Below are 26797 nucleotides of genomic sequence, written 5' to 3' on the forward strand. Positions count from 1 at the left end.
CTACTCTGTTTTGAATATATTTGTATCTTAAACCTCTTACAGTGTTACAGAGGTCTACTACCCCAAATCCCATCTCTGCAGCTCAGACTGTTTAATTGTACTTTCAGTTGCACTTCTGGAATCACAATGAATTCATGGCACCTTAGAGACTAACAAATTTATTAGAGCATAAGCTTTCGTGGACTACAGCCCACTTCTTCGGATGCATCCGAAGAAGTGGGCTGTAGTCCACGAAAGCTTATACTCTAATAAATTTGTTAGTCTCTAAGGTGCCACAAGTACTCCTGTTCTTCTTTTTGCGGATACAGACTAACACGGTTGCTACTCTGAAATGAATTCATGGAGCTCCACAGGTGCACAAAAACTAAGGAAACAAAAGATAAGAACTCAGGTCCAGATAATGCTTTCCTATGGAAAAATCTGCAAGGAGGGGACAGGGTTAAGATAAAAATTGGTAGCCACAGAACCACAGAAGTGGTGTTTGGCCCCAGTGGAGGAAGCAGGGGCTGTATCCAACTGGCTTGTGAATATCTCAAAGTCTTACAGGGTTCTACATTAACTATATCAGGTCCAGCAAGGACCTATAGACGCCTCAACAAAGACGTCTGCTCAATGGACAGCTATGGTCAAAAGTTAATAAGTTGTTACGATACATGGGCAATAGGATGATGAATAACACTATTGTAATGTTTTGGATAAAATCAATCACGTGGACTCCTCTGGAATACTGTGTTTAGTACTGATCACCTCATCTCAAAACAAATATTACAGATTTAGAGGAGCTCCAGAAAAGGGAGATGAGAATGGTCAAGAGCCTGGAAAAACACTCATGAAAAGACTGAAAATTTTTTTTACCTTAAAAAGTAGATGAATATGAGGAGACATGATAAAAATATATACAATGGTGGTTTAGGGAAGATTTGGGGGGTGGAGGGACAGATACTCCTGAACTATGTCATAATACAAGAACAAGAGGACATTCAATGAAATTTTAGAAGTGGCAAATTCATATCTGAGGAGAAAAATACTCGCTCATACAACATGTAATTCGGCTGGAACGATTGCTACAGGAAGTAGCTGAGACCAAGAATTTATAGATTCAAAGAGAGACTGGTTATTTGTATGGACAATAAGAGTATCCAGAGTTAGCATAATTAGTGCTAACAGAACGTTGGAAGGAATATTAAACCCTGTGCTTCAGGGCTTAAAAGTCAGTCTCTAACTATTAAAGATCACAGTGAGATCTGTGGGTGGCGGGGAAGGCAGGTTATCCCACATCTCCCAACTGTGCGGTTCTTACATCTTCCTCTGAAGCAACTGGGGTCAGTCATTGTTGCAGCCAGGATTCAAGATTAGATGGACCTTGGGTTGATCTGTATGGCAATTCTTGTGTTCCTATATCTTGATGTTCACTTACTCATTAAAACCCAGGGGGCATGTTGACAGGAGAGTGGTTCTCCTCTGGCTTGGTCCATTCCCCTCCACATAGCCATATTCCCCCCATCACCAAGCCCCCCACCCAGCCTTATTCTCCACCCCTGTAAAGAAAAACGGACCGAAGTTCAAAACAATAGTGCTTCTACTGGACTGAGGGACACTGCTGCATTACTTCAACTGCCTACCCCAAACTGATGACGTACCAAGAGAGCAGGTTTTCTGCTCCAATCAAGCCCGCCAAAGAAAGTTAGGTATGACATGACCCCAAGTGAGAGCTAAGGTACAAATTTTGTTGAGTAAAAGAAGTTCTCAGCAAGAATGACAGCATGTCTCAAATAGTCTGCACGGTGCAAAGTGCTCTAGCAACACTCTATAGCTCCGCTAAAGAAAAAAAAACTATAGCTAAAAAACAAATTAATCCGCTTGAGTTCAGTACCTTAGATTCAATTAAAAAACAACAAAAACAAAAAACACATAACGAGGAGTCTTGTGGCACCTTAAAGACTAACAGATTTATTTGGACATAAGCTTTCGTGGGTAAAAAACCCACTTCTTCAGATGCATGGAGTGAAAATTACAGATGCAGGCATTATTATACTGACCCCTGAAGAGAAGGGAGTTACCTTACAAGTGGAGAACCAGCGTTGACAGTGCCAATTCAAACAGGGTGGATGTGGTCCACTCCCAATAATTGATGAGGAGGTGTCAATACCAGGAGAGGGAAAGTTACTTTTGTAGTGAGCCAGCCAGTCCCAGGGAGTCTTTAAGGTGCCACCGGACTCCTCGTGGTTTTTGTGGATGCAGTCTAACACGGCTACCTCCTGATTAAAAAAAATTGTTTAAATGTCTAAAACCAAACTACTAGCACAGTAACAGTAGTCTCACCTACACAATATTTATCATTTGTTTTGCCGTGCTTTTATAGTTTGAACATTCATTCCAGCCACCAAGTCTACAAAGACTGCAGTGCGGTGTCTCAGCTTCACTGATTTTCTGCATCATCCTCATACATACAAAACACAAAATCACAACCCCCCTTTATACATATGCAATATGGTGGAAATTTCAGTTTCAAGAGTCAGACAACCGAAGTAGGGTATAGTTCCTAGAGAAACTAACACAGTCCTCTTGTATATATTTATGTTTTCTATTGCTTTTAGCTTTTCACAGCCTTGGTACACACAACATGTGAACAATGTGACCAAAGTACAGTGCATATTGAGAAACTCTGCATTACAAGTAGCCAAAAATCCCTGGTTGGCAAATTTAAAAATATTTTAGCCATCCACCATCTTCCCTTTCAGCTGGCACCAGAGACCTCCATGCTTTTTTGCAGGACTGGTAGTACCATATTCAGGCTACCTAACATTTCCCATTTTATAACTTTGCCAAACTTTAACGATTTGGGTTAAAATTCTTCATGTGAGTGACGGCCCCAGACTAAATTTTTTGGAAAATTGTAGCCAAAAATAGTTCAGCTTCTTCTGAGAATGAGGCTAGGGAAAAATATGATGTTTTGCTCATGATGAAAAAGATCAAGAAGCCTTTTCTTTGAAAAAGCTTTGGTGCCCCCATGCTTTAGAGCAGGGACTTGAAATTTGATGACAGGTGGCGGGAGGAGGTTGCCTTTGTGTCAGGAATGTGCCTGGCATTCCCAAATTTGAGTCCTTGATCTTGCAAACTTAATGTTACTTTCGTGCAGTTTATGTGTTTACTTATAAGTTCAGTAAAACCCAATAGTGAATGCTCTTATAGTGAAACTCCATTTCAAAAGGCAACCAAACCTCTTACCCTGACCATTGTTTCTCAGTACCTTTCCACTTTAGTTTTAAGGGAATGGATGGGGTGAAAGCAAGGGATAGAATTAGGAATCCTGGGTGTATTTCCACTTCAGCCACTGATCATAAAGGGAGGTACTGGACCCACATCTTCCTGCATCCCTAAATTGGGTATACTATCTACATCACAGAGGCACTGTAAGGCTTAATAAATGTTCTTGAAAGGCTCTGAGATTCTGAAATGAAGTGTGAACACTGAAATATTTGTAAGTATTTGTGCAGAAGTTTAAATACTATATACAATGTCTACCACACTTTAGCAGATTTTCATCCACACGTTTTGGCTTTAATTCATTAAGGATTCAAACTATTTGCACAAAATATATTATGCAATGTTCCGCAGCATCTTTGTTTCCATTTGAAAAGGCATAGTCTCACTTTAGTGCACAAGAGAATTAATCAGTAAGCTTCATTTGCCATTAATAGAAACAGTAGCTGTAAAATCCTTAATCAGATTAAGTACTTATAGCATATATATGCTCTTGAGGACTTGTTTCATTCAGTAGACATTTTATGCTTTTAGTGAATCAGATTCAATATGCAAGAATTTTTAGTCACATGCAAAAATATTTGCACATTTCTCCTGTTTTATCTTAAATACATTTAACAATCATTAACTAGTGTAAGCACTTTTCCAGGAGTCTACAGCTCAATGACTGAAGTAGTTCTATCATGTTTCAGTTAGAAAGGAAAATGATTGCAGCACAGCCAACATTTAAAAGTTGTACATGTAAATTTTTAAATCATGGTCACCTGAACAAATATGAAAACCCCCCACAAACCACGTCCCTGCCCAGTTGGCAGATGGTAATTTTTACAGTTAGAGCCAAATCCTGCCTGCACCGGCCTTCCATTTAAGTCAGAGCTAGACTTACGCATTAAGGCCAGAATCTGATGCCTACTCTCTCAGGTAGGAAGATCGTCATTTTTTCTGCATCGCCATAGCAAAGTTTAAATCACAGTAGCAATAAAATATTCTAACCAGAGGTAGCCATAGTTCAAAATTTTGAATGGGGCATTAACTCACTAGTTACTCATAATGCAAGTTAATTAAATGCATTTTTGAAATTTCCCTTCTGTCTTCTGCCATTGTTTCAGAGCTACTCCTGAAGAGCACTATAGAATCTCGGCCCTGGAGCAGCTGCCCCTCACATGGATCCTTCATCTGGAAGAGCTAGGAAGTTAAATTAAAACCTGAGAGGTGGACAGAATTAGAGTGAAGGAAGATTTTTTTAAACTCTAATTGTACTCATTTTTCTGAATGAGCTAGTGTCGCAGTGCTTCTATGGCAGATCCATCCCTGCCTCCAACCATCTCTCTGATCTATTCCATCACTTCTCCCTTCATTCCTTTCCCATCTCCTGAAATAGCAGAATGCCCCCCTCTTTCCTAAAAACAAATGTTTTTGCCTAAAGTTAGTTTATTTTCCAATGGGATTAACTTAAATTTTAGTGTGAAGATATTTAGAAAAAAAATCATTATCTGCCACTCTATAATGGTTAAATTAAGCAAAAGTTTAATGATATTTCACTGTGAGCATTTCATTTAAGGTACATGTATACCATTGGACAGCGATGCTGCTGTGTTAAATGCACGTTTTATTACATTCAATAAATAGCCAGGGCACCTCTTCTACACTTGTGGTTCAGAAAAGCAGGGCTTGCCCTTTTACCCTGTCAACCAACAATTTTGCCCTTTTGTGGGCTATTGACAATTTGAGAGTATAGAAAGAGATCAATTTTCTACAACTAGACAAACTTTCTTTGTAATGGCAGTTTTCCCTCCATCTTAGACTGAAATGCAAGCATCAGCTCTGAACACCGTGGTAAATGAATTTACATATTGATTTGTAAAAATACAACAAATGTCAAATTGCTAAGCTGCTTTAGGTATTAGGAAGTTAGAGATGCAAGGGATCCATTTTAAATGCAAATTTAAAAACATTTCATATTAGCTATTAAATACTTGCAGAAGTTTCAACTTTTCTGTAGTTGTGCAGAACGCTGGCATTGTTTCAATTCAGGTTTTTATCCCTGGAAGCTGCCATCTTGCAGAACACAGAGGAAAGTGGACTGTTTTTATTTGCTCCCCATGCACAGTTCTGACCCCTCCAACATCCCATCAGGTCACATTCCATATGCCAAACAGATGCCACTCCTCCCCAATTCAGGCTGCAATATTGTTCCTGCTATCTGAACATGAATCTCAGAGGACTTCTGTTCTGAATTCGGTGAAGGAGTTCCCTCTTCACCCCACAGCAGCACCCCCTCCCCAGAGCACTTCCCCATTGTCTCATTCTCCTACCCACACCCTACAACCTTACTTTCCTCTATATCTACATACCAAAGAAGTAGTGCAATTGCCAACTTCCATTTCATCTCCCATTGATTGAGTTACACTGCTAAGTCCTCTAACCCCTTTAATCAAACACCTTTTGAAAATGTATCCCCCTAAAGTGGGTAGGAAGAGAGCTGGAACTATTCAAGCATGATTTTCATATTGGTGTAGTATGATTCTGCATGTCGATAGCACTACAACCCTGGATCCCAAAGCATTTTACATACATCAGTTCTCTAAACACTCCTGGAAGACAGACATGGACCCTGTCATTACTTAATTAATGAAAGGTAGAAAGGTGGAACACAACAATTATTTTTAACACAGGAAGTGAAGGTAGAACACAGCAACTCAACATAGGAAGTGAACATAACTTTGTACAGCTGAAGATGCAGGATATACTTAGTGGAACTGGAACCTAACCAGGATCCCAGGTTAATGCCAATATTCTTCACATACGAGAAAAGGGAACATCTAGTTCACTTAGTGAAAGTTTAATACTTACAAGTGCAGCACCTTCATCTTTTTAACAAGATACTCTCCATTTACCCATTACTTAGGAGTTCAATCCATGTCCACCTCTTCTCTTCTCCCTTTTAGCTCAGTCTTGTCTCACTCCATTGCTCTCATCCCTCACTCTTCCTCCTCTGTCCTTATTCAATCTCTCTCCCTTCCAATTTCATTGCTTTTTTCTCAGTCTGGTCTCACCTCTTGTGCTGCCATATAAAGCAGTTTATTACTGTATTTAATTATAATATTGTCAACCAACCTTTAATTCAATGACGTTACTAGGTACCATGCTTTTGTAAAAGCCTTCTTGGCTTCACACCACTTGTTCTTTCCCATTCTAGATTGCTGCATCTTTTGCTTGTTTCAAGCATGTGTTGCTCCCTGCTTCCCCTTTCTTTCACAGCCCTGCCATCTGTCCCACCCTTTGTGTTTTCTGTCTCACCATCCTTCTCCCAAAAGCTCACCCTCAATCTCTATTTGTTTTTAAAAATTCCAACCCCGAACCGCCTTCTCTCCCTCACCCACCCAAGTCAGCCCATGAGATTCTCCCCCGTGTGCTCCAGTTCAGAGAGCTCCTGAGCAGCTCTGCTGCCCAGCTCCCTCTCAGTCTGGAAGATGCTAGAAGGCTACATGGCCTAAAGAAATAAGTGATTTCTAGCGTCTAGATGGTCTCACTTGTTTCTTCTTCAGGGGATGTTGTGAGTGAAGGCCAAAGTATAGAAAAGAAATTAGCATTTTGAAAAGAATTAGCTAAGTTCACGGAAGATAGGTCCATCAATGGCTATTAGCCAAGATGGTCAGGGATGCAACCCCATGCTCTAGGAGTCCCTAAACTTCTGAGTGCTAGAAGTTGGGATTGGATGACTGGGGATGGATAATTTCCCTGTACGGTTCATTCCCTCTGAAGCATCTGGCACTGGCCACTGTTGGAAGATAGGATACAGAGCTAGATGAATCACTGGTCCAACCCAGTATGGCCGTTCTTATGTTCTGTAGGGCCCGAATTCTCTGGTGTGTAGAGTGGTATCCTGGTGTCTTTCATGTCACTGGGTTGCCCAGAACACAGATACAGTGAAACATTCATTCAAACCAGTTTAACAGAAACAGAGAATAGAAGGCTCAGAATATTGGTAAGGGACTATAATCACTTTCACCTTTAGATTGCTGATCTAGCTATGGAGTAAGTTAGTAAGAAATAGATAGGCCCTGTGACAGGATATATTGACCCTTTGAAAATGAACTAGGCCAAAAGCACCCCTCAATTCCTAACTGGTTCTTGAAGTCAATCCAGTACTGGAGTTTGCATTTCAGCAGTTTTGCAGGACCAGCAGGGGTTAAATTTGTGGGTTTTCTTGGCAGGTGGTCCTTAGTATACTGTCTATTAAGCCAACTGGAACCATATTCCTTTGAAGGCGTCTGCAAGCTCTGAAAGGAACCAGTCATCCCACAGTGAGGATTTTAGTCCAGGCAGCTGGAAGGGGCAAGTCCTTCCAAGCTCTGGACTTCCCCCCACCCCAATTAAGACAAAAATATATATTAAAAAGTAACATAAGCAGCTGAGTGAGGGCTCAAGGTAGGGAGGACCATATTTTATATATACACATTTAAAGTTTTAAGAGCCTAAGATTAGAGGCACCACCCAGGAAGTTGGGAAGACTTTAGCAATCAGAGTGTTGTTGTCTTGATTACAGAAGGAGAAACCTGGGCCGTCTGTTACAGGCCTGAAGCCACCATGTTTGGATTTGTCAAACATTATGGGCTATTACTTGAAGCCCATTTCTTCTAGTAGCCAAAAGAATTGGTGATCCCAGTCAAATTCCTAGTGTAAAGTTGTCTGTCATGACACAGGATATTCTTGTTTACAGTGTCAGAACTGCTGTGGTTCTTAACAATAACTCCAGTTCATGGTTCAGGGAATGCTACATTTGCTTAAGAATAAATTAGGATGCTGTGAACTGTAGCAAAAACTCAATCAAAATACAGAGATTCCTAGCTATAGCTTATTCTCTAATTCCTGAAGAAAAGTTGTGAGTAGAGCTGACTGGATGATGATGATTCCATTTCACTGCAATTTTTAAGGTTTCAAAATTTGTTTTTGTTCCACATTAGACCAAAAATAAAACCTTTGGAACATTTTTGTGAAAATGGAATTGTGACAGGGAACTAGAGGTATATGAGCATGGGTATATCACATTCTACTGGTTGTTGGTTGGGGTTAGATGTGGATGAAATTTTTCGATTGAAACGTTTTTGGCAAGAAATGTAGATTTGGTGATCAAAACATTTTGCAAATGTGTGTCAGTTTCACTGAATTATTTCAGTCAAATTCCCAAACCCCATGTTTCATTTCAACATTTTTTCAATTTTTTTATTCAAAATGACTGTTTCAATATTTTCTTTTAGTTTTCTAAAAATAGCATTAAGTGTTATAAAATGCTCAAAATTGAAACAAAAATGTTTTGTTTTGGGTTGAACAAATTCTTGTTCAACCCAAAATAATTTCTTTTCTATTCTAAATTGCCAATGAACTGAAAAATCCATTACTCAGCCAGCTCTAGTTAAGGTACTGGCCTGTGATATGAGAGAGTCAGGTCCCTCCAGCCTTCCCTACAAAAGTTTCATGGAAACAGACATGTCTCAACAAAAAAGCATATTTTGGTGAAAGGGTTCTGACCAGCTCTCCAAGTGTTAGGCAAAATTTCAAATTTGTACATCTGTCTTTTCAGTGCGTTTTGGGCAGTATATTACATGACTCCAGCATCAACACCTTGGCAATCTTGCTTAATAGCATCTTTCTGAGATCTTGATGCAAGCATATTATTTAATAAAAAAAAAATGTATGAAGAATGACTCTAATCTCTCCTTCACACGCTCTTTTAGCAGACAATAAGTCCGTCCAAAATGCATCACAAAATGATTACAGCATTCCCCCGGCACTGCTACAATGAAATAAAGTAATCAGCAGTTAACCAGTATATTAAAACCTATATAAAATAAATGCAAAGATAAAACGTGCAGACTTTTGGGCCCTTTCTGAATTTTGGGTGATGTTTTCTCTAGCTGCAAAGAACAGAGGTTTCATGCAAATAATAGAAGTTTCATGCAATGTCAGTATCTGCAAAAGCCAAAATGATAAATGTTAAGAAAAAAGGAAATGGCAGAAAGTAGATTATAATATCTACATTATAATGGTCACACATAGTGACAATGGAAAAGACTGATGTTCTGTAGTGTCTGCAGGAAATCAGTCATAGGATGTGCCCATTTGAACCTAGGGTATTAACTTCAATTCTACTTACATGCTGAAATCAGCATTCAGACATTTTACAGTTACAGCCATGAAAAACAGGGCACTTTCTAAATGCCGCTATTGATAGTATTTTGAAAGATAGTTTAAATGAAAGCTCCAAACTAATTATTCCTAGACTTAATTAACATAATGCAAACAGTGCCAGCACTAGGCATAAGTGGACTAAGAAATTGCTTAGGCCGCAAGCAGCTCTATTCCATTTTTAAGTATGTGTTGTGTGGGGAGGCCCCCAAAATATTCCTACTTAGGGCCCGCAATGGGCTAACACCAACTCCAATGCAAAAACCTTTAAAATATATATACTGAAATTGTATTTCTTCAGGGTCTGGTTCATTTTGCTCCAATAAGCAAATGGACTACAAAATCCTTAGTGGCTGATACAAAGGCAATTGGATGTATCCAACAACTCAATAGCTACATCAAGAGGCTTTATCGTAACCTTTTCTCCAAGCACAATGTAAACTTTGTTAGCCACAGATCTTCAAAATGTCATCAATAGCAGCCTGGATACATGAAGTCCAGACACAGAGTTGGCTTTTATTAGCTTGAAAATGCTAATTGGCAAAGGGCATGTTTTTCTTCTTACACGGCATAAGGTGTTTTAATCAAACCTCCAGAGATTTCTGATCCAGAAGCTTTTATATGAAACATAAGCAAGTTCTGCAGGCACAATATTATTTTACAGCTTTAAAAATTAATATTTGTACTACAGTAAAACAGTTAAACAAAGCCAACCACAACCCAAGACCACCCCCCCCCCACAAGTTTTAGGGACACAAATGTTACTTTTCCTCACAGTAATTAAACTAAGGCCTTTCAGTAATTAAACTAAGGCCCAGCAGCATGAGAAGTCTGACATGTTTAATTTAAAAAGCACTTGGACACTGGAAAATGTGGTTGGAGAAAATAATGGCAACAGGCAGCTTAAGTTAGTTGCATTTTCCTTCCCCCCCCCTTTTTTTTTTTAAAGCAGGAGTGTAATAGATTGCAGTATTTCCAGCTATTGTGTGAATGCATCTGCACTGTATCTACTTTCTTTAAATTCTACTGGGATAAATGGCAAAAAGCTAAGTATGTTAAATGTGAATTAAAATACAAAAGAGACGCTTTACTGTCATATCACTTATCAAATAAAGACATATTAAATATCTTTTCCACACAGTCTCTGTGTATCCCAAAATCTTGTTCATTTAACAGCACAAGAGCATTTCACAAAACTTCTATTAACTCTGTGATGAGAACCCCAGATATATTTATCTTTTCCCTTTGGACTCTTGTTCTGAGCCACAAAGAAGTCTAACAAATTAGCTGATTATTTGTTTGTTCTTTTATACATATAGACAGACCCAATTCTGTTTCCAAGGAGCACTGCCACTGATTTTAATGGAAGCTGGATTGGATGCTGAATTCCCAATGAAAATTTCACTGAGAATATGTTCAGCTAACGATCAGTGAGACAATCAGGAAAAAAAATAGTGATCATGTAATTAAAGAAGGTATCATAATACATACGCACAAGGCAATCTTAATTCTGGCATTTCCTAACTTGAGTGCTTGACTTTGTTGTTTTTTCCCTATAAGCGACAAGTGTAAATCTGTATATTAATCATTAAAATAATCAGATTAGTTTAGCCATTATATGGGAGTATTTGTCCGTCTTCCCACTTCCCTTTTTGTTAGCCATAGACACATCAAGATAATTTTTAAATATAATCAGTGGAACGGCTGGGATTTGGGATTTATTTTTTTTAAATGGAAGAGTTCTTCAGTAGTTTGATCTTTTGTAGGTGTATATGGTACATATTAAGAGGGGGGAAACCCCAACCCAAAACAAATTAAAAGCTATATAGTTGAAAGAGTACTTTTACATGCAAAAGGTCTCACTAAAAGAAATACCCATTCTAATCAATTCTGATGTCACAGAAACCCTGTTTTAGGTTCAGCTGACTTTTTCACAGCTACAGCTACATCCTGCCTCTTCGGGAGTGCAGAGAAGAAAAGTCTGCAAACACCCACAGAAAGAACAGCACCAAAATTTCCATTCTGAATAGATTACACCAATTGCCCACAAATGGTTTTCTTGTTACACAGAGGCTGGTTTGTCATGTTTGCCACAATTACTGCACGCAACTGCAAATGTTTAGGTTTCACACCTGCCCACTTCCATCAGCAGTTAGCGCTAAGACCTCTGCTTCTCTTTGTCTAGTGAACTACTTCATATGCTAAGCAATATAAAACCTCACTTCTAAATTTTCCCTATTCTAATGTAATTATTCTATTACACACACACACACACACACACACAAAACCAGTGTTAAAAGAACATTAAGTTTGCAAAGTTAAGTGCCAGAATTAAGGTTGCCTGTGCCACCTTGGTTTGGCCCCCTTGCATATTGCATTATGACACAGACTTTAACTGCATGATCACATACTATTTCTACCCACACACACGAGCCCTGCCTCGTTCAGTGCACAGAAGTCAATGATCTGGGGATAAATTGGGGTTCTGTAGTGAAAGAGACTTGCCTGCAAGCCCCCTGCTTTGCCAGTTGCAAAAGTTGGAAAGTGTGTAGTGAAAGAGGCAGGGGACTGCAGCAAGAGAAAGGAAGGTCTCCTAGTTGAGGCAGCTGAAGGCTGTCCTGGGGAACTGGAATCTACCCCGTCTCTGCCACAGAGTTCCTATGCAATTATGGGCATGTCACTTAAATCAAACTTTTCACGGGTGGGCATCAATTGTGAGTTCCTCATATTCTGGGTGCCTCACTTGAGCCCCCCTCTTTGATTTGGAGCAGTGCTGAGCACTCGCAGCTGCCACTGAAGTCAACAGGAGCTGTGTATTGAACATAAACCGTTATACAATCTAAATAGACTGAAACATCAATTCTTAGGGGCATCAAATCGGGCACCCAAAACTAGCGGATCCTTTCAACCTTAATTTCTGTGTCTCAGTTCTCCAACTGTAAAATGGGGATAGTACCACCCCCTTACCTCACAGTGGTGTTGTGAACATGAATTCATTAACGTTTGTGAAGCAAATACTGTAGTGATGAGCACCATAAAAAATATCTATGAAGAAATTAATAGTTCTGTCTTCAGAGCTGGGTTTGAATAGTGTGCAGTAAATAAGGTTGGGGCAACACTTTGAACAACGAGGAAAAAAATATTGAATAGCTGTTCACTAACTAAGCACCATCCATCCTGTGCACTGAACGAGGCAGGTGTCCTGTGGAAAAAATGGAATGTGATCATGTAATTAAAGTCATATCATAATGCATACACACAATAGGGCAGAATAAAGGATGCATGGGCAACCTTAACTCTTGCATTTCCTAAGTTCTGCTTTACTTTGCAACCTTAATAATATTCTTTTAACAATTTTTTTTCTGTTATTTATTAGGTTTTCTAAGACAGCAAACTGAAAAAATCAGGAGCTCCATCATATAGCATCACAGAGATACCTGCATGGTTAATCAGCTGGCTTCATCCCCACCCCAGCCAGCATCCAATCCTAGTCTCTTTCCCAACCCCAGGCTCCTTGTCCAAACTCTCCCTGCCACCACCACCAGGTTCAGGTCTTGTCCCCTCTGTTTCCCTCCCTACTGCCTGTACCCAGCAGGGGAGCTATTGAGAGCACAAGAGATACAGACTTCCTGCTCTCAATACTAGTGCCAGCAACAGCCAAGCCTGCAGCAGCAATTGCAGAGAAAGTCCTCGGCCCCAGGCTGGAGTTTACTTAGTATGGGCAAAATCTTCAGGAAATTAGTTATGAAGCTCTAGCAAGTCTCACTGAACATGTGTGAACTACAATTTTTCAAAGGCATATAACTCAGCCAAATTTGGGCAGATTTTCACAAGGACAGCAAACGGTACATCCCTGACACAAACGTCACCCCCTGCCAAATATCAAGTCCCTGCTTTAAAGACTTTGGGGGAGGCGGCAATCTAGGAGCCTAAGAAATGATCATTAGGATTTAACATGGACAAAAATGTATTTTTCCTCTAGCTTTGTTCTTGGAAACAGCTGAACCATATTGGCTGTATTCCAAGACCAAAAATAAAATAGAAATGCCTTGGGAAGACATGCAGCACAGACAATTTCAGCTCAAATAGTCAAGTCTGGCAAAATTATAAAACTGAAAAATGAGTCTTCTAATAGCTACCTTAATAAAAGGCAGTGCTATCTGCCCCATGTACAATAATCATACCACAGAAATTTAGGAAAGACCTTTTAGGTCATTTAATCCATCTCCCTTCTCCGCCCCCCACCCAATGCTGAATTATTCTTTTAATTCAGTTTTATCAGTGGTTGGTGCAGTCAAGTTTTAAGGTTTCTAAGTTGCAGTGCTTCAATTTTCCTAATATTCAGTCTAGATTTTCCTTATTAGTTCTAGTTTGAGTATTTTCATGCAACCCATGAAGCAAGACTATAAAACTGATCCCAAAATATATGGCCAAGCCACTAGAAAGGCAATGTATACTGGTTCTACTTGTGTATATGCATAATTATAGTTAACATTCAGATGCCTGGGTAGTAGATGACTGAGTTCCATCACACTGAGCTTTATCTACAGCAAAGGCGCGGGGGGGGGGGGGGGCAGAACAACTGGTGTAAGCGTGACTCATCCATTACATGAGTTTCTTATTAAAATAGGAATGAAAAAACTTTAGATCAGCCATAATACATGATTTTGTGCAACTCTAGGCTGCTATTCTCAGAAAAGCAAGATTTATCAATATCTATCCCTGCACCTACCCTCTCCTATTTCAACATTCCTACATGTTTTGTGGTTGCAGACCTGGTCTGAGTAAACACTGCTAGCGTTTACAGTTTCTATATCCAGTACGGCCATAGCAAATATCTATTTAAATCAAACAGATACTTGGTAGAGATATAGGCATGCCAGTCCCCAGAATGCTCCTCCTGCCCAGAGCTATTTCTGAATGCTGCTGATGTCCACATTTGAAGAGTAGACAGAAAGTCTTAACACACAAAAATCTCTCCCAGTGCTATATCAGCACTACTATTTTTTCTTCAGCAGAAGAAGCAAAGAACCATTATAGAAGTAATGATATTCCTGAACACTTAGCCTCAGTGAAGAAAAAGGTAATGTCTACACTAGGAGTGCTCTATTAATATAAGAATAGTGGTATACTAAACTGCTAAATGGCTGGTAATGTGACTGCAGTTTTATATTAGCAAAGCTATGCTTATTTCCACCACCCCCGCCACCAGCTGCGCATGAAACAAGCTACATAGATAAAAGTGAAATTTTGTGGGTATAACTGCATCTACACTTGAGGCTTTTGATGGCACAACTATGTGCATCAGAGATCCCACCTCTTCACACTCCTGCCAGACATAGCTATGCTAACAGAAGACTGTAGCATAGACCAACTTGCTCAAGCTGGTCTTGCTCTAAAGCAAGAGACTTACAGCAATGAATGACAGAGCTGCCCACTTATATGAAGTGGTTGCAACTAATTGATCTGCTTTACAGGAATACTAGCAACCAATACCAATAGACAGTAAAGACCTAAATTTAAACTGATATAACTACATTGGTGGAAACGCTTGTGGGGTCACTTCTTTGTCTATACGAGAGGCTTTTTTAAGGTTAGTTTAAGTTAACTGGGAACAGGTTTAAACTAAACCAAATTTAGCAGCTCAACCTGAAATATGAATATTCACATAGGGGTTTGCACTGGTTTAACTATGTCAGTTTATAAATGAATTTATGTTAAACTGTTACAACTTTCCCATGTAGACAAGGCCCAAGTGAGACAAAAATGTGCTGATTTTTAGCCCACAAAACAACACTTTAGTGAAAGGAAGTGAAGAAACCAGACTACCTCAAGAAAATTGTGAGGCAACAAGCAATTCATTCGCCCCAAAGACAATAATAATATATGTTTTTAAAATGCTGGGTTCCCCCACCCATTGATTAAATTTCAGCAATAGATGGGGAATTTCTTTTTTTGGTTTTCCTTCTGTCCCAAGGGGATTATTTTAGTTGGCAGGCATCAAAGCGTACCCAGTGTGCAAACCAAATCTGAAGAGAGGTGCCACTGCAGCTAAAAATACAGAGCAAACATGAAAGTTTCACCAAATGTGATACTTACGGTTTAAGGACCCAATCCAAGAATCCTATCCAGCAAAGCTAATGGAAGTTTTGCTAAATTAAAATATGCAGGTGGAAATCCCAGCAGAGGCTAGAATTAAAGATTCTGCCCTCCTTGCCTTTCCCTGCAAGGTACAGAATGCCTTTAACTGCCCACTGAAGTCAAATAGGCATCAAGAGTGCCCAGCACCTCAAAAAGACCAGATAATTTCCTAGTTATTTCCTCAATACAACAGTGAAAAACTGCAATTGAATCTTATTTAGAAAATTAATATCCAACCTCTAGGAAGTGAAGGATAAAAGTTGAGACACAACACTATCCTAAAACATTCTGAATATTAACAATGTGACTTAAAGCTGTTCAGGTCTATAACTCCAAATACTATGGGGCCCAATTCTGCTTACATTTAAGTTATCTATAGCAAAAAATCTGTTTTCAGGCACAAAAGTACTGCAGCTGGCTGGTGGAACAAAAAACTGTTAGATTGCTAGATATGCCCAGAAGGCAAACTGCCCAGCACTTCTTTTTGTATCTTTCACTGGTTACTGATAGCAAGGGGGAGGGGAAGTAACAGAACCCTGTTCATTATTATTTTTTTAAAGAGGACAATTTCCCCCATCTGCACACTCATCACGGAGAGACATAAAAGCAGCAAAGAACATACAAATAAGCCCAGTGACAGAGGGACCCTCCACTGACACTGTTTCCTTGTGCATTGACTATGCATAGTTTTTGCAATAACAAGCCCCTACGTTGGGGGTGGAGGGAGGCTTTTTCTTAGAGAGACCTTGAATCCTACTTTTTGTCGGAAATATTTTTTTAATCTACTACAAATTGAGTCATTTGTCATATCTAACATATCCGATTCAGCAAAATTATAGACAATGCACATTCCTGACCATTTCAGTTATGCACATGTTGAAGCTTGTGTGTGCACTTAAACAGTCCAGGCCAGACATTTTGGACGATTTTAAACTTTAGGGGATTTTTGGGGGGGGAGGAGGGGTGTTCAGTGCAGGACTGTACATATTTTTAGTCACTGGGAAAGCAAGAGCAACCTTCTGGGCCCATGGAGAAAAGTCACACCCATGTCCTTTTAAATAATGCATTTGGGTTCACCCCACCTGCTCTTGCTTGACATGCAGCAATGCCCCTGACCTTATCCACTCTTCATAAGCTATTTGCTTGCCAGAGAGTAACAGCTATTTACAGAGAAAGCACTATATTGACCATGAACATCTGCCAACATTAACAACAATATTTGTAGGATCAGCCTCCATTACACCAGTTTATGCATGTGCATTTTCAGAGCAGTATGTTATAAGCCAAGCATGCAGGACTCATTAGCAACAAAATGACTCTAGCAACTAGTTCTCCACACAGTATATTGAAAATGTACATTATATGCTGAACATATCTAAACCTCAAACTGGAAAAACTTCACTTTAATAAAATTTGAATGCCTTGGAGCCTTTACTGGAAGGTGTTAAAGAAAATTACATTGCTCAGTAAAGAAAAAAAAAAGTTGAGCTTTTCGCTGGCAGTTTCTGTATGGGCAGCAGACGCTGAAGGCCAAAAGGCCTGACTTTATGCCATCTTCAGTATTTCATACTCCAAGTGTTCATAGTCATGAGTCAGGCCCCACAAAAAATCATGACATTTTAAGAAACTTTCTTTTAAATCTTCTGATGTTGTAGCATTTGGGGTTTATGTGTTGAAACTTCTCTCTACAATCATTACAGCTAGAAACTTAAGTAAAATGAAAGCGGATACTCAGAGCTAGTAACACACGTTAAAAACAATACAAAAAAACACAAAAAAACCACAAAACCCCACCATCACCAAGTTCATGATAATTGCAAGTTGCCAATACCACCTCTTTCACTACCAGAAAGTACCCAAAGCTGAGTATTTGACGAGTTCTAAGATATCACGCCTCTAAAATATATCCCCCCCACCCCCACTATCATCATGAACAGAGCATCAATAGCAGTTTTCAAGTGCACCAATCTAACCGAAGATCCTTTTTTTCCCCCTGAGATATTTGGGAAGGAGATGATGAGAAGCATATCTAAACTACTAAGAGAACCCAAAATGATTTTAATATAGTCTTTCCAAAGCAACATTACCTTTTCCATTTCAAATAAAGATGTGTGTGTGTGTTATGTGGAGATAAATATAGAGCTTGTTTTTGTACGATTGAAACAATCTCATTCGAGTATCTAATTTCCAATATTAGCAAAAAACAGAGGCAAGTTATAACTTTACACCAAAGCTAGTCAGGTCAAGATTTCCTTTGTCTTATAGGCTAGGTTATTACTATCTTCCTTGTCAGCTCCAAAGCTTGGAGACTTGAACTGGATCTTTCAGAGAAAGCATTCCTACATTCCCAGCATTGCCATCTATCAGAATTTTATCATCAACCTCATGATATCTGTATTTTTGAGCCCCCACCCCACTCTTAGAAGCTTGCTATTACATGAGAATTTCAGCCCTCATAGTTGCAAAGAAAAACCTGAAAATGTGACCAGGGTGCACCCTAAAGGCTCAAAAGCCAGAAGGCAAATAAAGAGAACAACAACTGCACAACACCAAGAAAAGCCACTTATCCTTTTAAAGTCAGTCTCATAATTTCTGAACACTTGGGGTTGGCAATACTGGATCCCAATCCATACAACTTACAAGAGAAAGTGTTTGCAGGAGCAGTGCCTCAGACACTGAAATGAAGTGCTACTACGGCAGGAAAAGGTATGCAGATATAGAACTGGGAGAAATTATTTGGCCAAAACATTTTTTCAGCAAAGTTACAGATTCAGCAACACTGAAATGTTTCATTAATTTGTTTCAGTTTTACTGAATTTTTAGTGTTGAAAGTCACCTTTCATTTTGATATTTTCCCAATGAAATGCTTCTATTTTTCAGTTCAAAATGACTTTTCATTTTAAAGTTTCCTTCAATTTTATTAAAAGTTTTCAAAAATGTTAAAAAGTCATTTTTAAAGTTGGTTTTAATTTCATTTCTGAGAATTGCCAGCAATAAAGTGCATTAAATAAAAATCATTTATGAAAGATCTGTATAAATCCCATCTATTCAGCTTTTCATCCCCCTACCATCCTTTCCAGTCCTCCTTCTCCTGTCAGTTGCCAAAAAAATTTATCCTGCATTCTTTTTAGTTTGTGTACTCTTCAGGGAAAGTCAGGTTTTGTAACTTGTCTAACATTTAGCTTGTGGCAAAACACTGTATTTAATCAGAATATATAAACAAACAGTAATTCTAAAATCCTCCCTATCCTCTTTTCCACACTCTTTCAGCTCATTGACAAACTGTGACTAAGAAACAGTTTTGTATGAAGTTTTTGTGGCAGCTAAGTCAAAGCTTGCATAAGGTGATGGCCCCCTTCATATATCAAACCTATCCCAAACAAACCTTTATGTGATCTAAAGCATTACCCACATACACAGTACACTAAGGCAATTAATAGACTGACTCCCTAAATCAAGATAAGATATCTGACAGAAAATGACTTCCCTGCTCTGGAAGGCCTACTTGCTCTTAAAAGACAGGCATACTCATACAGGAGCAGAGCTTAGAAAGAAACCATGACAATTATTTGGCCCTCTTTAAGGGCTCTTTGGGAGTTTTGCCCCAGTAACAAGTCAAGATAGGGCCCTTGGTCATACTAAATGGCTGAAATTCCAGGTCTTTCCCACACAGTACAGATGTTGATTTAGCCTTTAACTGAGCTATGGCCCACCATACATCAATACTTCCAAATAACCTGAATGAGCTATTTGATTACATTAATCCCCTTATTAAAGGCCCTCATCTTAACTTCTCTGAGGTCCCTTCATTTTATCCTACAGCAACAATTGTACATTGTAAACATATAATTCTCTACTACTGTGTAAAAATAAAATAAAACTCCAACTTTTTATTTTAATCATCGATGAATATAAGTACTTCTACAGTATTATGACCAAGGCCATTTCAAACACTTCTGCCAATTCAAGTACACCTCTACCTCAATATAACGCTGTCCTCGGGAGCCAAAAAAATCTTACCGCGTTATAGGTGAAACGGCGTTATAATCTAACTTGCTTTGATCCGCCAGAGTGCGCAGCCCCGCCCCTGCGGAGCACTCCTTTACCGCATTATATCAGAATTTGCGTTATATCGGGGTAGAGGTGTACGTAGAAGTTCTTTATATTAAAAGATCAGTTGACTAGAGAAAGGCGAGGTGGGCGGGCAAGAGGGATACAAGGACAGAGACAGATTTGCTTGTGGATAGGAGTTGACAGGACTCCTAGAATAGTTCAATCAGGACCACTATGAAGCTGTCAAAGATAATAAGGGGGAGATGCGAAAGGAAAGCAGTGGCAGCAATAGCCAGAAAGGAACAGGGACTCAGAGGAAGTCCCTGGTGGGACAGAAGGTAAGGGAGCTAGAGAGGATATTGATTTCCCCCCTTTCCCTCCCCCAAACCAAAGCCAAGCCAAACATTCCCTTCCCTACAGCTGCATCCTTTCATGCCTGCCTGGGTGTTTTGGGAGAGAAAGAGGTTCTCTCAATACTGAGTAGAAATAGGGAGCAAAGGAGCAAGCAGGCTTTGGGTCCATGACGCACAGCACTGGCTCAGCACAGCTTTCGCCAAATCATTTTTTATAGGACACATGAGGACTAAAGAGGAAGTAGGCATAAAATACCAACTCAGTCTCCTTGTACGGCTCACTCTCTATCCAAGACTCTCTGCAACAGCAGGTCTGTAGCCTCTCATAACTGACCCAGATTAGAAGGATGGTAGTCATCCTCTGACTGGTATTCACTCAGTATGTCAGGAAACCAAATTTTTATGGCACTTAGGAAATACTGCTGCTGAGTAAGGGTTGTATCTTAAATACATTTTTTTCCTGCACTGAATATTGGGATATGTATTTATGTTAGTCAGATAATATAACATATGCTACTAAAGTTTTGAAACCCTTAAAAACCCTCTGATCAATTAGAATCTCAATATATTACTGTACTATCATTCACAATTTGGGACACTGGAACTGCACGCTTGTTAGATGTGAGGATTCAAACTGTTACTGAATGTGACATTTAAAGTGGACTTACTAAGTATCCTATTCAATAACTATCACAGGGATATAAACAGAACACGCACACAATGCCTCTTTTAGTGGATAATGTATTTTCTTCATTATTTTACTAAAAACAATCACCGTGGTACTAAGTTGTTGCCTCAGTTTATATTACTGCATGCTGCAAGAAAACTGCTTAGTGCAAAATGCCAAGGTTGTGTGCAGCACAATATAAAAACCCAAATGTTTCTGGGTGCAAAGTTACTCATTTTAAACAAACAAACACTGGCATGCTATCCGCCCCTTTAAATAGCAAAAGAGTTTTAAAATGCAATAAGAAAAAACTACAAAGTACATGGAGGGACAAGATCCTCAGCTGGAGTCAATTGTTTGAGCTTCAGCAGCTTCAGTGGAGCTATGACAACTTGTACTGTACCATTGGAGGATGTCTCTCAAAATGCCTGTTAAATTTACTAAATTAAAATTTGGGAAGAAAACTGTACGTTCCAGGAAGAACTCCATAATAGGCCTCTGATAAAAACAACACCCTTCTCCATTCTAGAAACAGACCTCAGTTATACTAACATAGTTAAAGAAAAATCACTACATGAACAGTTAAAAGAAAATCTAAAGTAAAATGCATTATTGTAGGTGACATTTTCTTTTAAAGTGACACTTCAATACTTTTTCACTAGAATGCTCTACAAATCACTTTCCATGTGATATTACCATTTCAGTAATCCTAAACTCTAACTTAAATCTGTTATGTTGGTTTGACTGCCATTTCCTCAGTCAAAACAAGTATTGAATATTAATAAACTGATGGCACTATAAGAAGTTTACACTGTCACAAGTTTGGGATGGCCAGATTACTCACATACATGGTGGAACCATTAGCAAGTCTTCCTAAGCAAGCAGAAATAGGAACTCACCCTGCATTGTCACATAGGTTTTGAGAAGAACATGGAACAAAGTAAGCCTCTCTCTGCTTTTTCATCTTTGGAGTACACCAGCAACTATTTTTCAATTATGTCATTGTACAACATTAAATCAATTTACATAATGATTTGAAATTTATACAATTTGTCAAATACAAGAGCACATATATGGCCTACGTCTGCAGAGTTGCATTACTATATGTAGTATGTCAAAAAGTATTCTCCCTCTCATTGTAACATGATTTGAAAGAAGGATGCAATAGTGTTTAGAAATAAAGTCTTATAACTGCAGTGCAGATTCTTACCATGTTATGGTCTTCTGATCACAAGTCTGGGCAGTTGTTAAAGGTGCAACTCCCTATCAGCATTACAGTAATCCCTCCTCCTGGAGGACAGATACACTGAAGTAATTATATGTATTTTTTATGCCTAATACTAGACTTTAAAACAAGTTTTACTATCAGGTAGTGAGTGTCTTCTAAATTTTAACATAACATGCACAATAAGCATACATTTAACCGTCAATCTTTTTTAGGTCACTTCGCTCGTGCAATAAAGTAAGTTTATTCTTTATATATCACCTCCCCTTCCAGGAGTCAGATGTTGGATCACAGTAAAAAAGACAAAACTCACCATTACTTTTGATAAGTGCAGGATTAGGCCTTAAGTTTTGGCTAAAGAACACATTTTTGCTAAGAAACCAATTAATAAACAAAACAAAAACCCCACCAAATAGTTCTACTGAACTATATTAGCCATAAGAGGATTAAATCTAACTTTAGTAAGATGTAGTTTACATGACACATCATTAAACAGTTCACCACAAAGACATAATTTGGCTGGCTTGTTTGACAAATTCTTATGCATGGAAAAAATATATCCCTACAATGGTTTAAATGAGTGCTCAATGAGATCATCATGAATATTATATTCAAGGGCCTTACACCATCCACTATTCAATTAATCATGTGATAGTAAGTATAAAAATTACAAGACGAACTCCAAACAGCAATTCTCACCATCAAAACTAAAAACTGGGTTGAGGGAAAAAATCAAATACAGCCTTTAATATTCTGCCTACTAATGCATAAATCAAGTCACTTAACTCTTGAAAAAGTTTTGTTTTGTAAAGTTTTGGAAACAATAAAAACATTAAACACATCTTTAAATATCATTACATCAACCAGACCGACACCAGAGGGCCTAAAAATAACTTAAAAAGCAAACCCAATCCCCCCACAACCATCTTCTATTTCTACGTCTTATAGGAGAGCCACTGGAGCTGCTCTCAAACTCACACAGAAATAAATTCTCTTATAAACTGGATGCTTTTACTATTCAATACATAGTGACTGAACAGAGATGATGAGGCACACAGTTTTCCTTACATTTTCTTTAATCTGTAATTTCTTTTGTTCGTTTTGGCATCCCTGCTTGGATGTTAGGACTAGACATTCTGCTCCAGTTTTCAGCATGCCAGTAATGCTGGCTTAAGTGAGCAAGGCTGGCAACTCGAGTGCTTGTCCTCTAGTTCCCCTCATTCATAAAAGGTAGAAGGAAAAGAGATTCTTTTTTCATAAGATTGTTCTCCTGAGGGCTTTTTTCTCAGTCAGCCTTTTCATTTAGTTATCTTTACCACCAAGAAAACCCCTAACTCTGGGAGTTTGAAATCAAAGTTAAGCACTAGCATAAAAAAATCTGAAATTTCTCTTAAGTGTTAATAGAGTCGTTATGATACAATATTATATAATGTAACCACATTATGTGCATTATTAATCTAACACATGCCATTTACTCTACATGTGTTGCATCCAGAGTATAGTACATAGCAGTAAGGATGAGTGCGCTTGTTTGGATCCAAACTTGATTTTTTTTTTTTTTTTTTAAAAACACATGAGAGATTTAAAGTACAAAGAGAATGTTGTCTCACAGCTCTGCTTCCTGAGTTCATCCAGGCCCTAGAAGTACCACAAGAAAGGAAATTCCCAATGATTTCTGACCTGAATATCTTGCGAGCAGTACTGGGTTTACAATAGTGCCGGGGCCACACACAGAAGAGGTCCATAACCAGTACTGGGGCAGCCCAGCCTGGGAGCTCTGTTTGGCCAGGCTGCTGAGTGCACCTGGTCCTGGGGCAGCCGCCGTCTGTGCCCCCAGAGGCTTCGGCTGGACTTTGTGGCTGGCAGCTGGATGCAGAGTCATCGTTGCCCGCGGAGGGGAAGCAAGGTGCCCACTGAGCCCCTTTCCCTGCCTGGAATGACCCTGCGAGGCTCTGGTGGCTGAGGGCTGTGGGTCAGCCCCTTGGCTGCGCCCCTTTCTTTGCAAGATGGGTGCCCCTCTGGGTGAGGTGCAGGGAGGACAGCAGGCCCCCGGAAGAGGGGGGACTCAGCAGCCTGGCACGAGCTGGGGGCACTGGCCCTCCAAGTTCACTCCAAACACGGGTGGGACTTGAACGTCCAACTTTCTCGGTGCCCAGGCCTGGTAAGGGGAAAGTGATTACTCACTAGGCACCTCGTGCTATGGTTGGAAGGGTGCCATCTCTCAGCAAGGCACGGGGCCATGTGCCCGCTGGGCACCCATGCACAGTCTGCCTCCCCAGGGTATGGGTGACCTAAGCAAGTTGGTTGGAAGTCCCAGAGACTGTCTGATCTGTTCTGCTCCCCTTCCCCCGGCTTCCCAAACATGCAGCCCCAACCTCCCTGACTCCTGAAAGGAATATTCAGCAAGGGGGACTCAAAGGGATGGGGAATGCTCCTTGTCAGAGAGAGAAAGATGTTCTGATTTGTGCCCTGACATGATCTGTGACCTTTTAAGGAGCAGCGCCATGAGCCTTGGCTTATTTATGGGGAATGAGAAGAGTGTGATTGCTCCTGTAATCATTTTTAATGCAGATGGGTATGATGGAGTTATTATATTCCAACCAGGCATGGAGAGGAGTGTGTTTCCTTTTTCCTCTCTCTGCTGTGTTCCCATGAGCATTTTCTGTTGAGCTCTTGAACTTGCTTTAAAATAACTGTATTTCACTTCATGCTGAATGGCCTGTGCCCAGCATATCTCAAAGATTGCCTGAAACTCCAGGATGAAGATCATGATTTACAACTTCGCTACTCAGGCACAAGATAATTTTCTACCCATAGGGTAAAGCTTGTCTGTGTGGGAGACAGAGCTGTCTCAGGGGCTGGTCCAAGATTGTGGCACGAAACTCTCACAGGAGCTAAGGACCATCACAAACCTCATCACCTTCAGCTGCAAGTGCAAGGGTCTTGTTAGCAGTTTTTACCCACTGTGTTTTATTTTGTATTTTTTCTTTTACAATTTATTTTATTTTTGCCCTAGGGTAAAATTGATGGTACCCTAGTGGCAGCCACCTCCATCTGCAACTGAAACTTGTAAATATTGCAAATAAACCTGTGCAGCTGTGTCAAAGACAACTTCTGTGTCAATCTCCTGTCTTTTACAATCGTTTCCCTTGGGGGCCCACAAATATGTTTGGCACCAGGCCCACAAAAGGTTAATCTGGCACTGCTTGCAAGCAACTCTATTACTTAGATTTCCAAACTAAAAATATTCATAGGGGATTTGGATGAACTGTGGGGTTTAGGAATTCAAGCCGACCCATTGGAGGGTCTCTCAGCACTAGTTACTGTAGATCACTAATGCTAGAATGTAGTAAAACTGATGGACACAAATAGTACCTTCACACTAAGGATCTTAAAACATTTGTAAAATAAGTTAATTTACCCTTTTTTGTAAAGTAGAAAAGATGGAGGCACAGAATTTAAGATGACTGCGCATTGGCCTGCTAAACCCAGGGTTGAGAGTTCAATCCTTGAGGGGGGTATTTAGGGAACTGGGGTAAAAAACTGTCTGGGGATTGGTCCTGCTTTGAGGAGGGGGTTGGACTAGATGACCTCCTGAGGTCCCTTCCAACCCTGATAATATTCTATGAATAGCTGACTGAGGAAAGAAGCAGCCATGTCTCCTAAACACCCTCTCTCTCATTCGAACAAGCAGATAGCAATATATCCCCATCCACTGGGAAAGTAAAAATATAAGACAGAGAACCTGTTTTAGCATGTTAACAGATTAGAGAGTGAGAGACTCCAAGAGGGCCCATCTACAAGATGGACTAAAAACCAGGTAAAATGCCATTAACCTCACCAATTAAAAAAAACAGAGAGAGAGAGACAGACAGACATTATTTGCAGAAGAGTATAACTTGCCTACTGGAAAGGTAGAGGCCTTTATTCCGAGTCTTACACTTACCCATGTAGATGTGGTTATATCAAACCCATTGCTTCTTAGTGAGGTATTTATAAAGAAAAACCCAGCCATAGTTACAAAGTTTCTCACTCTGAACAATAATGGAGTTAATAGCTCTCATCATACCTGCTGTAATCCTCACAGACAAAGTCAATGAGTTACAGTAGCAATGGAAAAAAGAACAGGAGTACTTGTGGCACCTTGGAGACTAACAAATTTATTAGAGCATTTGTTAGTCTCTAAGGTGCCACAAGTACTCCTGTTGTTTTTGCGGAATCAGACTAATGCGGCTGCTACTCTGAAACCTGTCAGTAGCAATGGTGTCAGCCCGATGACAAAACAATATATCTCACCTTCCTGTCTTATGCTAAGTTGTAAAATAATGACCAGCTGAGGACAACTTATGGGGAATTAATTAGTATAAAGCAAAGTCTAGGGAGAATTAATGTGAATCAAAACTGAACATGTAAAATACTGACAACCTTTACTCCACACTTAACGCTGTCCCATGAGTCATAGGATGTCGGCTGATAAGTTCTCAGTATCAACCTTCACTAATATACTTGTGAAAAAATGTTTCCAAAGCAGGAACTACCTTGACAAATGAAGACCTGACAAATGCATACAACACAAAAATGAGTAAGAATGCAAGCATGTCAGAAATATTCAACACATTTTGAACAGTGCTAATTTATTTATTTATTTTATACTAGAGAAAAATTTAAAGTGCTGTAGAATAGCAGAAGCTGCTAAGACTCTCCTTGGGTTTTAAAAAAAGTCTCTTGGCATTTATACTGTACTCCTCACAACAGTATCAAAGGCCTCAGCCTCAATGTTATCAAATTTACCATTAACCCCAATTTTTGCTATCTTGACAGTATGATCTTTTTTATAAAATGCCAAGATGTGCTATGAACAGTGCAGAAACATCTGGTGGCATACTTCATCTTTTTGCAAACCGA

The 26797-nt window shown here is 39.5% G+C and overlaps 1 protein-coding gene across 6 annotated transcripts in view; it reads right to left on the reverse strand.

The window, feature by feature from the left end:
* FYN (FYN proto-oncogene, Src family tyrosine kinase) overlaps window positions 1-26797 on the reverse strand; it is a 188175-nt gene that overhangs the window by 154052 nt on the left and 7326 nt on the right. The window contains exon 2 of one of the 6 annotated variants that reach the window (XM_065590250.1): window positions 2061-2258. The exons of the other annotated variants lie outside the window; for them this stretch is intronic. The gene's annotated coding sequence lies outside the window, so the exon portion shown is untranslated. The remainder of the gene's footprint in view (window positions 1-2060; window positions 2259-26797) is intronic. 6 annotated transcript variants of the gene reach the window in all.

The sequence above is a fragment of the Chrysemys picta genome, chromosome 3 (assembly GCF_011386835.1).
Source record: "Chrysemys picta bellii isolate R12L10 chromosome 3, ASM1138683v2, whole genome shotgun sequence".
NCBI classification, from domain to species: Eukaryota; Metazoa; Chordata; order Testudines; family Emydidae; genus Chrysemys; species Chrysemys picta.